This window comes from Oryx dammah, unplaced genomic scaffold (genome assembly GCF_014754425.2).
Source record: "Oryx dammah isolate SB20612 unplaced genomic scaffold, SCBI_Odam_1.1 HiC_scaffold_27, whole genome shotgun sequence".
Classification (NCBI taxonomy): domain Eukaryota; kingdom Metazoa; phylum Chordata; class Mammalia; order Artiodactyla; family Bovidae; genus Oryx; species Oryx dammah.
Window position 1 is genome coordinate 105,241,772 of NW_024070211.1, and position 12,422 is coordinate 105,254,193.

General features: G+C 35.5%; 1 protein-coding gene and 1 pseudogene across 1 annotated transcript in view; one reads left to right on the forward strand and one right to left on the reverse strand.

Moving 5' to 3' along the window:
- Positions 1–309: 309 nt before the first annotated feature.
- Positions 310–1,411, reverse strand: LOC120854150 (annotated as a pseudogene).
- A 9,218-nt stretch (positions 1,412–10,629) lies between these two features.
- CSRNP3 (cysteine and serine rich nuclear protein 3) overlaps positions 10,630–12,422 on the forward strand; it is a 105,254-nt gene continuing 103,461 nt past the window's right edge. The window contains exon 1 of the mRNA XM_040229261.1: positions 10,630–10,835. The gene's annotated coding sequence lies outside the window, so the exon portion shown is untranslated. The remainder of the gene's footprint in view (positions 10,836–12,422) is intronic.

Consider the following 12,422-nt stretch of genomic DNA (forward strand, 5'->3'; position numbering starts at 1 on the left):
CCTTATATGAGTATCACAGTTAAGTTCAATTAATGGTATTCCAGATTTGAAGTTTGATTGTGAAGTTGATTGTGCTTTCTTTACCTTTAATCAGGCCACTGAGAGAATGGAGAGAAATGTGTATCTGGATAACTGATTTTGTCTGTGAACTCCTCTGCCAGGCACTGAACACTCAGGATGGAATCCTTGTGTTCTTAGGGCCTTGTACTTTTTTGGGTGCATTTTAGGCGTCCAGTGTTTACCACTGACTGGCTCCATATCTTTAATTAAGTACAAAGACTTTGAGAGTCATGTCACCTAGAGATCATTTTATACACTGCTCTGTTTGGCTGCCGATCTCTTGTTTCTCTCCTCAGGAATGCTGAGGCAGATACCCTTTTACGAAGAAGAGCAATCCATGGTCCGTTGTCTGTGCCAATAATGAAATTGTTGGAGAGCTGGATGGCAAAGCTGTTGCCATCAGCACCTTTTACGTGAGCTACATCAAAAGAACCAGGATGTCTCTCCCTGTCGGTGATCGCAGCAACTCTTCCCAAGTTGGCACCTCCAGTCACCATGAGCAGGTTGCCAGTGTTAAATTTGATGAAATCAGTAATATTTCCAGTCTTCAAATCAATCTGAATGATGTCATTCACCTTGATGAGGAATTCGGGAAGCAGATAGAGTGAGCATCATGGGTCACCAGATGAGGGATTCCTTTTGTGCCCATGAAGAGCTGTCTTACTTTCCACAACTGATACTTGGCCTCCTCAGGTGTAATAGGATGAGCAAAGCAATCCCTGATGTCATAGATCAGAGGAAAATTCTCTCCAGTCTTGTCAATGCTGATGACATCCATAAAATCATCAGGGTAGGTGGTATCAGTGTGGACCTTGCCATCAATCTTAACGAAATTCTCTATACAGATCTTTTCTACTTCATCCCTTGGGGCATACTTAAGCCTGTTCCTTCAGTTCAGTCACTCAGTCACTCAATCGTGTCTGACTCTTTGCGACCCCATGAATTGCAGCACACCAGGCCTCCCTGTCCATCACCAACTCCTGGAGTTCACTCAAACTCATGTCTGAGTCGGTGATGCCATCCAGCCATCTCATACTCTGTCGTCCCCTTCTCCTCCTGCCCCCAATCCCTCCCAGCATCAGGGTCTTTTCCAATGAGTCAACTCTTGGCATGAGGTGGCCAAAGTGCTGGAGCTTCAGCTTTAGCATCATTCCTTCCAAAGAACACCCAGGACTGATCTCCTTTAGAATGGACTGGTTGGATCTCCTTGGAAAATGATTTGGCAGAAACATTCCCTCAGCTTATGGGGACTGGTAGCTGAATGAGGAGCAAACACACCAGTCAGTATATCCAGCATGCCATGCTCTGGAGCTGCTACACGTTTCAGGTGCTACTTGGGACCACAAGTCATGGCTGTCCTAGGCATGAAAAGAATTCCTCTGTATTTCTAACATTGGTTACTGATATCATCATCCATACTGTCCTCCAAATAAAAAATCCTGGATTCAGGGTTCCCCCTCATCCCCACCTAAGTATCTGCTGACTTACTTCCTTAATATCTTTCCTTTCCATAACTAGGGCTGCTACTGTCTTCATTCAGAGCTTTGTAACCTTTTCCTATTGGATATTTCAACTGTCTCATTTGGTGTCCTTTTTTTCCAGACCTTCTCCCCAGTTCATTCTCCTAAATCATCTAATAACAAAACACAGATGTAGTCAAGCAGTTTTACATCCCCTATAAGTACAAACTGATTCTTAGTTGAATTCCAAATAAGCCAGCATTACGAATGCACAATCCCATATCAAGATCAAATGAACTTACCATTTTCACAGTAAAGTTTTTCACTTCTTCCACATATACATTAGTCATGCCTCAGATTCTGTATATATTTTAGCTCTTCTGCCTAGAATACTCTTCTCCTTTTCCACAGAAGAACTCTTACTCATCCCTTAAGATTCACTTTCCATATCACCTCTTCTATGAAGCCCACTGTGACTATCTCATGTAACATGATAGCAGTGGAGACACAGTGCATTAAAGTTATACTGTCTGGGTTTGGATACTGACTCTGTCAGTCACTTAACTGACAAGTCACTTAACTAGCCTATTCCTCAGTTTTCTCATCAATGAAATGGAGATGGTAAAAGTAACTTACCTCATAGGCTTGTTGCAATTGTTATGAGTCAATTTATATGTGTAAAATAAAACACGTCAGTCTTAGTTAAGTACTTGATAACTATTAGCTATTTTTATATAGCTTATTCACTCCTGTCTTTATGTTCTTACACATTTTTCAATTAGAGGATGTATCCCATTATGTTGTATCTATTTCTTTATATAGGTCCCTCCCTCCTTTGCTGCCTGTGTCTTATTCATCTCTTTAACCTGTCAGAGCACTGAATCAGATTCTGAGCATATAGTAATCAGTGAATGTAAAATGAATATGTGAATGAATGAATGAACTCAGGTAAATAATATGCTAAAACTATTTCTGTATGTCTCGTATAAATCAGAGTAGATTCAGTCTAGTCAAGTACCTATACACTTGTGTTAGTGAAATAAAATATAAGAAACTCCTTCTTGTGTCTTGAACCCCAAAGCAGTGTCATAGCTCTTTTGTGTGCATGCTTACTCACTTGGTCATGTCTGACTTTGAGACCCTACAGACTGTAGCCTGCCAGGCTCCTCTGTCCATGGGATTTCCCAGGCAAGAATACTGGAGTGGGTTGCCATTTCCTTCTCCAAGGGATCTTTCTGACCCAGGGATTGAACCCCCATGTCCTGTGTCTCCTTGTATTGGCAGGCAGATTCTTTACCACTGATAGTTCTTTTAGTTATGATATAACCTTCCCATTGATATGGAAAAGCCACTGGTCCTATTAAATTATTATTTTTTTCTTTATCTTTTTTTACCTGCCCAGTTCCAGATTTTTGGTCCCATGTTAGACATCTAATTCAGCATAAAAAGAAATCCTTATAATCACAGTTGATGGTCACTATGAAATAAATGTATCCTTTGTGTTCTCAGAGAGGATGTTTGCTTCATTTACTCTTTTCTCTGGATAAATGCTGTTTTCTAATGCCTTTGTGCTGATAAAGAGAAAGAAACGTAGGGGAAAACCTGGATATTTTCATCTCTGGGTCACTTTGCATAAAGACTTCTTTGCAGCTGTGTTCAGATGATTTATATACATGTTGTATATGCAGCAGCAGCAATTATAGCAATACCTACCATTTAACCTGCATCATTCTGCATGGCTGTTCACTGGCTGCTTAACCTAACATCTGATACTTTGGTAGTCTAGTATCCAAATAGAATGAAGAATCAGAAATATAAAGCTCTGGTAGACTTGTATACTTTGATAGGTAATGGTGTGTGGTTTCAGGGGTGTCTTAGTTTGCATTATCCAAGAGTATCTACCTTTTTAATCTTTGTAGAATTAAGACATATTTTTATTTTCCCAAGTTAGGAATCAAATAGCAGAAAGAAACATAAGTGGTCTCCTCTATGTACTTTATCTATTTAAGGAAGATCCTGTTGGTTTATAGTCTTTTGTAAGCTCCCAAACACATTGTTAACAAAATTTGATGTAAACCAATTTTCACAATATTTGAAAGACAAACTGAGGCCAATACAAATCAAACTACCCATGAAATTACTAAATCTATCTAACAAAGCTAGTTAGATGCTCTATACAGGTCGTATATAATTTGTAACTAAATCACAGAACTGTTGAATTTAACGTAATAAATCGGGGAGCTTGGCTTATCCAACCAATTTAAAAGTCCTTCTTTCTTTATGATGAATTCCTTTCTCTTCATTCCTCAGTTGCCAGGGTTTCATCATTTCTTCATATCTCCTCTTCCTCACCTGCTGCCTTGCTCCTCTCCTGCTAGCGTTGACCATCACTTATTCATCCCTTTGACCATACCTCCTTTTCTATGCCTCGGGTACTTCCCAGTGTCTCCTATGTTGCACAAAATCTCTGCACTTCAAGCTTCATCACACTCTAAGAAGGGGCACCAGACTTCCTTTTTTCTCCTTTAACCTCCCAGCACATGCGTCAATCTCCTGCCACCCAAGCTTCCTCACAGATCCTCTCATTATAGTAAAGCTATTACCCCTGTTTCTGCTTTTTTCCCAAAGTACCATTCCTGGGAATTCCCTTTTCTTCTGGCTAGTGAAGCAATCTCTTCTCTGTTAGTTCAGATATCCCGTTTCTGCAATACAATCTTCTTAAATAACTCAGTCTTCATGTGCTTGGACACGCTCTGAATTTTTTTTTTCTTTTTTCTCCACCTTCCTAAATTGTATTTTCTTTTAATGAATCTATTAAATTCATCCATTTCACTGAATGTGCGCATGCTAATTCGCTTCAGTCATGTCCAACTCTTTGTAACCCTATGGACTGTAGCCCACCAGGCTCCTCTGTCCATGGGATTCTTCATACAAAAATAATGGAATGGTTGTCATGTCCTCCTTCTGGGGCTCTTCCCAACCCAGGGATCGAACCCCTGTCTCTTAAGTCTCCTGCATTGTAGGTGGATTATTTACCACTAGCACTCCCTGGGAAACATGTATGTATATGTAAATATATATATGTATTTGTGTGTGTGTGTGTATATATATATATATATTAGACTGCCCTTTCTTGTACTTTTATGTTTTTTATGTTGTCTTTGTCCTACACATGTAAAAAGGTTCTAGTTATCAATATCTGAATAACTACCACAACACTTAGTGCCTAAAACAGCAACCATTTTATTACATCTTTTGAATTATTTAGGACAAGAATTTGAGAAAAACTCAGCTCAGTGATTCTTGCCCCATAGTAACAACTAGGGTAACTTCATGATACACCTTTGGTGGATAGGTAGATTTGGAGGGTTCATGATGGCTTTACATATGGGTTAGGCATCAGGAATGGCCAGAATCCTGGGCTCAGTTCAGATCATTTGATCAGAGTGCTACTATCTGGCTTCTTTGTGACAGTCTTAGTGTAGTTATTCCTCTCACATGGCAACTCAAGGCTCCTGGAAGACTCAAGAGACTCTAAGAGGCTGGAGTAGAAGCTTTATAGTTTCTTAGAAACTAACCTTGAAATCTCCAAAATATCACTTGTGCAGCCTCTATTGGTTAAGCAAATCATTAAGGCTAACTTAGAATGAAGGCAAGGGAAATTAAATTCAACCTCTTGATGAGAAGGATACCACAGGAATATGTAGCTAATACATGTTATATAGATAGATATAGACATCTGGATATGACATTTGATAAATGATTTTCTGATTTTATGAAACAATATTGAAAAGAAATTATATTCATTGTACCTAAAATATATGTTAAGTCAATAAAATAGTCAAACTTTAGAAAACATATCTCTATTGTACTACTCCTCCCATAACTTGCTAAGCAACTTTTATTTTTTAGCTAGATAGATTATAGTCTTCTTGGGTACAGTGTATTTTTCATTTTTATATCCCTAGCAACTCTCTCAATCTTAGTACATAGTAAACTCTCAAATGTTTGTTGAATTGAATTGAGTTAGTCTTGGATTTTGACATTGATGTGGCCAACTTACTGACTTCTTTGAATATACTGTAAAGAAGGGTGAAGGTACCTTGAAAATACAGCCTTATCAAGGGTACATCTAACATGACGTACTGGTATATGCCAGTGTGTATATATATGTGTGTATGTGTGTGTGTATGTGTGTGTGTACGTGCCAATTAATACGGTTCTAGTTAATGCAGGTGATGGTATCTGTTAATCTTCATCTTTCTTCATGCAGTAGAATTTTCAAGGGACCATTCACTTGGCGTGTCTATATCCAAGTAACTGAATGAATTGGATAGCAAACATTCTGGATGACTTCTGACAAGCTTTAGTTATTTTCTAGAAAAGAGGGGCAAACAAAATGATTCTATTATGCCTCTTTGTCATTAGAGAAAATTCAAGCTAGTAAGAGTCAATAATAAGAATTGACATATCTTTTTTGAATTCACAGCTTTTCATATACAAAGCAAATTAAAATTTTCTTTTAATCTTGGATGGAATTGCCTTCTTTAAGCTGTGATCTTGTGTTTCTCCGGTAATTTCAAATGTAAAGAACTGTTGGCTGATGAACCTGTTATATGAGCAGAAGCATTGCTGTTCATTGTGTGAGAATCAGAAACTCTGCTGCAGTTCTCTTGTCATGTCCCTGACCAAGTTACAGAATTTTGATTGGAAGGATGGGTATATTTTGTAATTGGTTTTAATCCTGAGGCAATTTTGAGATTCATTTCAAATTACTTACTAAATTCATTTCTAGTGTATTTTCTGCAGGTATTAGGGAAAAATCACCTCTTGTTTCAGAAAGTCCTATCTACTTACTAGAACTGTTTATCTCTGCTATTAGGATAATGCATTTAAAAATTCTCTTAACTATTCATTAGAATTTTACATCATTTCTCCTTATTTTACTAATATTAGTTGACAATGCTTGGTTAAAACTTATTTAGAGAACTGAAGTATAAAAATGTTGCTATTTATTTCCATGACATGTTATCCAAAGATTTTTCTGTTCCTATTTGCAGACTTGACAAATAAGGCATAAGATGATAGAATAATTCACCAAGGTCATTTAAGACAATAGTAGACCTGGGAAGCTTATATACTGTTTCATGATCATTTTGGTTTTTTTCTAGATCTTTCCAACTCTGTTGTCCATCTTTAAATACCTTTTTCAACATTAATGAATTCAATAAGCTTTTACATTTAATACATTCTTTACACACTATAGTCTTTCCATTGGAGATATTATTTTACTGATAATTTGTTTAAATTGCTTTCTATTTCTATATCCTTTGTTTTTATTTATAGTTCTTTATTATAAATCATTTCTATATATACATTCACACAAAATTCATATATATGGATTTTTATTTCTAATTTCACAACCTTTGCCTCTCCCTCTCCCCAAAATTTGAAGGTAACTTAGTTTTCTGCTGATTCTTTTTTTCCATTTGGCAACCATTTTATTTCACTGTTTTTGAAGTGATGCAGTAACAGAAAAATGGCTGCCTTTTGTTTATTTCCTTGTACATTAACATGATGACATCATCAAAGATATTAGCTACAATATGCATATCTTTAAGAACCCAGAATTACACTATAAGCCAGAAACCCTTGTTTTCCTTTTTCTTTTAATGCCCCAAGGTTTTCTAGCTTTAGCGCGTCTCTTATTTGCAGGGGAAAATGAACATGAGCATTTTGGAACAAATACATTAAAATGGTGGCATTTGAAACATATCTGAATATTTTTTCAAGGTTAAGAAAAACCCATGAAAAGGCATTTACTTAAATCATGAAACATTCTAAATCAATGTTAAGACTACAAAAAATATTATAAAGAATGATGTTAAATCATCGTATTTAGAGACTGGCTATTTAGCCACACATGCTATTTTGGCTTTAAATTATTTTTTAAAGTTTCAGCTGACACAAAAAATTTTAAATTATAATTATTTCCAAAAAATAACTTTTCATTAATGAAAAGTTTAACAGGTATATAGATTTACTATTTTTAGGATTACTATATTATGTACAGGCATTATTAAAATGTTCTATATATCTAACTGTACAGAAAAATTTATTTTCTGATATTTTATTTATGGTTTTCTGACTGACTTTTACTTCTGTGCTCTTCGTTGCACATTGCATGTATTTGTCCTAAGATTCCCATTGAGATTAACAAGAAACAAGCTTTCAATTACCAATTCAATTTAGATTATTAAAGAGATAAGAAGTTTATTTTTTCAACTTCCAATTATTAAATAGCTTTTTCATTTGGAAATCCACTATCCATTTTCAAATTTTGAGAAATAATTTTAGGTAATTATTTTAAAATATACTTTGGAAAGATAATCTGACTATACCTATGTGTATATATGTATGTGTATTAATTCAGTATTTACATAGGAGAAAAATTACTATAAATGTTGAGTAGTCAGCTTTGAAACTACTTGTTAACACTGAAATCAGATAAGGTAAACCATATGCTTTATTGAGGTAAGCTGTCTAAAATAAGTTACTGTGATTTTAAGAATTAATATGAACCACATGCCCTTTAGATCTTTAAATTGAAATCTTCATTGTTCTTTTAAGTCAGCTCTTCTAGGAATGTGTCATCTTTTGTGAAGATAAATTAATCATCTACCTTACTTATATACATCAATAAAAGACACTCTCTCATCTACTTTATCAAAAGTAATTAGAACATCTCTATTTTTATTCATATATTGTATCTATTAGTGACTGAGATTTTCATTGAGGCGATTTTGAGGGAAACAGTGACTTATCCTTTAGAAAACAACCAAGAAAAAGAAACACCAGCAATCTAAAGGTTAAACATACTGTCAAATCATTCAGTTCAGCAAGGTTCTTTAATAACATTTGTACAAAAGTACTTTCAGAAAGCAAAAGGTGGGAAACAGCTTTTTCCTTAGTTCGCCTTCCTTAAATTATTTTCCAGCCTCTTATTAAAATGAAATCTAGTGAACTTCTTTTGAATTCCTGCTCAAATGTTTCCTATAATAATAAAAAAAAATCTTGTGAAGGGATTTCCATAAGTTGTGCTGCATTAATGACTTAGAGCAGCTCCCTAATCTGTTATTCCTTCCTCCTAGCAGACCTCAGCTGATAAAAATATCCATAGACACAGTGAAGTCAGTGGCATGCCTGGCTTTCTCAGACAAAACTCCCATGTGATCACATATAGGCAGCCTCAGTGAGGCTGATGCCGTGCAGCAAGCAGTAGGTAATGAGTCTTTGTGCAGAGTGAAGCTCTTGTCGCTGAACAATAAAGCATACGGTACCAGCAATAAAACACAGGGCTGGCAAATTTCAGAAGATTCCGCTGAACCAGGAAGAACAGTGCCTTCGGTGATGCTGACACACATTAGAAAATGTTAATCAATTTATTTTGGATTCTAATGAAAAAAGAGTGCAAGGACTAAGACTACAGCTATTTGAACAGGTCAGTGATTTTATAAATTACTCCAACACTTCTTTGTGTTTGATTGGATTTAAATTAGGATGGGCTGATGTGTATTTTGCCTTAAAAACTTTGCAAGATATTTACAGTGTGTAACATGAAGGATGCACTTGAAGTGACCCAACTCAATTAAATGGCTGATGTAGTCAGATGTGATAGAGAAATGTTTATATGATTATAGTAAACTGAAAAGTTATTTATCCTATTTAAAAATTTATGGGTTAAAAAATCATTCAGTAATTTCTAACCTTCTATAATGCAGAAATAACATATGGGAGAATACTAACAAATAGCTCAAATAAAAATCTTCACATTTATTTTTCCATGATTAAAAAATTCTGTACTGCAATAGTTTGTGTCCTATGAATTAGATGATATATCATTCAAAATTTATTGATATCTTTTAGTGTACTACAAGAGATTTAACATAGTTAATTATTTAAATAACAAATTTTAAAACCAAGAAAATTTTGAAATGTTAATAATGCTATCTCCCAGAACAATGCATTTTCTATTTAACTATAAAATAACATATATCTATATCAATCTGTTGTGTGCCTTTTATTTTTCATGTTATATTTCTTTATTGCATTAAATCTTTTATTTCATAAATATTAGTCACTCATTAAAGGAGAAAACAAATTAGCTTAATTTTAAAAAGAAGAATGGATTAATTATGTGACGGTGCATACTTCCATTGACTCACCATTTAGAAAAGAATATGTGCCTTCATGGGTATTTCTAAAAATATGTAGACATGACCTTCTGTACCTAGAAAATAATCACTTCTTAGGTTTATGAGCAAGAGAGTTTGTGTTTTAAATAGAGAGACTGCTGTGTGTAGGAAGACAAGGGAAGAAATAACTCTAGCAAATAATAGCACAACACTGAACATCTCTGCCAGAGAGACAAGCGTTACTGCTGCATGAATTTTGGATCAAAACACATAGTTTAACTTTGCTCTACATTTTTATTGCTGTGTTGTTTTAAAGGCATCGTGGGACCTAAATTCTTTACAATTAATTTCTCGGACATCATTTAGGATGATCTTAAGGCACTAGGGCGCATTTAACATTTTATAGAATTACCACAGTGGCTTCATGTATTCGTATAGTGACTCAATGCCTGTAAGATGCTGTTTAAACCACAACAAAAAGAAATATCCCATGTTCCTGATTGTGCGTGCACTGTGCCTTCCAAGGGGGGAAAATAGCTATGTTTCAAAAACAAGAGGAGTTAATGAAAATTTTAAATTGGCCTTCCACATGTATTTAAATGAAGTATTTGACTATTTGGGTTTCCTTGGTTACCATAGTCGCGGCTGACAGCTTCTTTTTGGTGGGGAAGGGGAAAGCAGGACTCTAAAACAAAGAGTTAAAAACACTTATACATTAATAGCAAGGGGGCCTGGGGGTGGGGCTGTGATACGGGCAGCCCGGCGCAGTCGGTGCCCACCCCCTATCGCGGATTCCAGTTCTCGGGTGATTCAGGTATTCTGGCAGAACTGCAGTTCCACAATTCCTTACCCAGCATTCCGTTTCAGCTGCTGGAGGGCTGCCCGAGCCTTATGCAAATGAGACCAGCTCCGAGGCTTTGACTGCAGAAGCGAGGGGGGGGGGGGGGGCAGAAGGGAGTTCAAAGGTCACAGGGCTGGTGGAAAGCTGGATCAGTTGCCCGAAAAAAATGCACTGGGCTCCTCTGCAGCAGTGTTTTGCAGCAGTTACATGAAGTGTGCTTTATGTCTCAGAGTGAAGATCTTACAGCGTGTGTGCCGTAGTCGTTTAAAGTGCACGCAGGTACGGTGACAGATTTCGTGATGCGCCTGATTTTATTTCTATAAAAGACACCGATGAGGATTGGCTATTTTAATTCATTGTGGAAATAGGCAGGGTGTTCTCGATTTTCACCTTCCCTTAACTAGTTTATTTAATCTTCTTAATGTTGTCTCAATTTGAAACGTGGGTGTTTTGTTCCAGTGGAATAATGTCATGAGAGAAAAAAATTGCATTGGGGATTCTAAATAATTCCATTTGGGAGAAAGTTTTTGATTGCAGGGAGGTATCTCGGTTGAAACATCTAGTTGAATGTCAAGACTTTAAAGTTTTAGAGGATTTTCACATTTTTAATAATTTTGTTTTAAATAAGAACCTAAGATTCTCGTGAGGTATCTGGAACTAAATAATGGAGTTCTTTTGTTCATAACCCACATGATACCATAAGGACAGTTGCATTAAGTTATATTTTCGTTTCCTTTTAAGAGAGGATTCATTTTGGAGAGTCTTCATTCTGCATTTCATTACTAAACACCTTATCAAAGAAATAATTTCTTATTTGGGGGTTGCATCCCTTAAATCCTTTAATTTTCATAATTGTTATTAATTTTGGGGGGGACTTTTTAGATAATGCTGTTTTGAACTCAACATGTTCAGCTTCCTATGACTTTTCCTTTCAGTTAAGTCTGGATTGTGAAGTGAACCTCATAAATGTCACAGGCAGGAAAAAAGTCTTTTTCCATGGACTAAATTTCACACTTTTGTAAAATGTGTGATTACATCATAGTAAAGTCTGACCTGAACCAAACAAATGTGTCCTCACTTTTATTGTTCATATTGCTTTTTTATTTAAAAAGCATATTTTTAAATAAACTTAATTAAAGCAGCATGATCAGACTATGTATGTCATTAAAATTTTCAAATATGTCAATTCAGCAGTTACAGTGCTGATGGGGAAAAATGTTATTGTAATTTGCATCAAATATTTATATATTTACATTATAGGTGTATGTGTATGAAAATAAGTTGGAAAGATGAAGAGGCAACATGTTTCGTCATGAAATTACTTTATGCTTTCATATTTGCCTAAGATATTTTGAGTGAATTTTATGAACCTTACCTACAAAGAGCTAGCACATGTTTAGATAATTACTTTCTTTTGCATTGAAAAGGGGGGCATTAATTTTATTATAATGATTATCAAGATTTGGTAGTTTGGCACTAATATCTTTTATTTTAAAATGGGGTATGGGGAGCATGGAGGGCAGACCAAAACAAGAGAATGGCCATTTAAAACAGTGAAGGACAAGTATTTTAAATATTTATGAAATCACTTCATAGTAGTCATTTAGGGCCAGATTCTCATCCTTTATCACTCTATGGGGACATACTGACATTTATCCAGGATCCTGAGATTAAATTAGAAAAAGATACTCATATTTTGTATGAGTTTTGTAAAAACAAATAAACTGCCATTTTCTTCTAAACTCTCTTTTGTCACTTTCAGTAGTGAGCTTAAGGGGGTATATTTTAAATCAATCACTCCTTTTTATGTTGAATGGAAAATGCTGTCCTTTGGTCCAAACAACATATTTGGTTACTTTTGTTTTG